We start from the raw sequence: 1,671 nt of genomic DNA, 5'->3' as shown, positions 1-1,671 counted from the left end.
CCCTATTGTTTTCCTTAGGATTATTATTATTATTATTATTATTTTATCGACTATTCGGGCACTTTTGGGGCTCTTAACGTGCACGAAAACTCTTGAAACTTTGCACACTGGTCAGAACCCGCGGCCATCAGGGCCGGGCTGAAGCTGGTACCCGGGCGTGGCAGGGGGGCTCGACAGCGCCCCCTGGAACGGGGTCCGAAAACTTGGTCCATAAATCAAACACGCTTCCATGTAATAATATGAAACTCGGTACACATATAGATCTCATCGGTTCATATATCCTTTGTACTTTTACTTTTTACCCCAGCCCAACAGGAAGTCGGCTATTATGGTTTGTTTGGAAGCGTATGCCCCTGGAATTCGATATACTCCTCCTAGAGAATTCAACCAATCGCAACGAAACTCGGTCAGCATGATGTCAAGACATTGAGGATGAAAAATTGCCAGGGGATTTCTGATATCTCGAACGGTTTGGCCGTGACGAGGAAACGAATTTATGGCGAATAATGGAAACAGGAAGTGTGTTATAACTTCTGCATACATTAACTGATCTTGATGAAACTTCAACAGTGTGTTCGCTGTAAGAAGCCGATCAAATGGATGTGACTATTGTGAGTCAAAGTTATAGCGCCACCAACTGGCAGCAGGAAGTGTGTCACTTTCAAAATGCTTTGAAATCACCCTCTTATTTTTACCCGATTTGCTTCAAACTTGATGTGTATAATGTAGACACTCGCCAGATGTAGACCTGTGAAAGGATTATTGATATCTTAGATACTGTTGCCATGGCAACGCATCAAACTTTAATATTCTTTTTGGATGCTTTTGAGACTCTTAGCATGCCTGAAATTGCTTAAAATTGCATGAAACTCGACAGACAGATCACATTTATTAGCCAGTAGACATGTGCAAAGTTTCAGAAACGGGCGTGGTGCAGGGGCTCAGTAGCGCCACCTTTTGTGACAAAAGTGGGTGGGGGGGGGGGGGGGGGGTTACTTTCATCTACAGTTACAAAACTTTTTCAACTTGATGAAAATACATTAAAGATGCTAAATTGTGAACGGATATTGAATATCTCTAACGGTTTTGCTATGGCGAGGGATTATGTCAAAAAGAGAATCAGGAAATGTCTCATATCTTTCTAAAATGTAATTATACACCATTTATTTTTCTATAAAATTATACTAATATTAGAACTAAACCCATTGTATTCCTTTTTTTCAATTTAAGATTTATGTTTAAGTTTAAAACAGCCAGAATGGTTGTTTAGCCAAAAAAATAAAAAAATAAAAATCATTCACAGTGCTTTACTGCCCTCTTGTGTTCAAAATCAGGTAGGCCAATTGTATTAAATTGTAGGGATGCTACTATGGGAATATTTTCCCACCGTGACTCCGCTGGGGGCTTTAAAGTCGCTAACTTGAAAGCGAAAGTAACGGACGTCTCCACAAGACGTGCAGCTGTGAGCATTTTCGTTTCATTTTAAAAGAAGCCCCATTTCGGGGGCGGATTTCTTGAATGTATTTTACAAAATCACAATGTTGTGTTTGATTGCGAGTATCCAAAAATAAGTAAACACTTTGCAGTTTGAATGATCTTCTTGAATAAAATGACGGAGTAGCCAATGTTTCCACTGTTCGATCGCGGACGTCCACACGGACATTGATAATG

The sequence above is a fragment of the Rhinichthys klamathensis genome, unplaced genomic scaffold, assembly GCF_029890125.1.
Source record: "Rhinichthys klamathensis goyatoka isolate OS25496 unplaced genomic scaffold, OSU_Roscu_1.1 h1tg000003l_1, whole genome shotgun sequence".
In the NCBI taxonomy this organism is placed as follows: domain Eukaryota; kingdom Metazoa; phylum Chordata; class Actinopteri; order Cypriniformes; family Leuciscidae; genus Rhinichthys; species Rhinichthys klamathensis.
Note: the sequence above shows the minus strand (reverse complement) of the source record.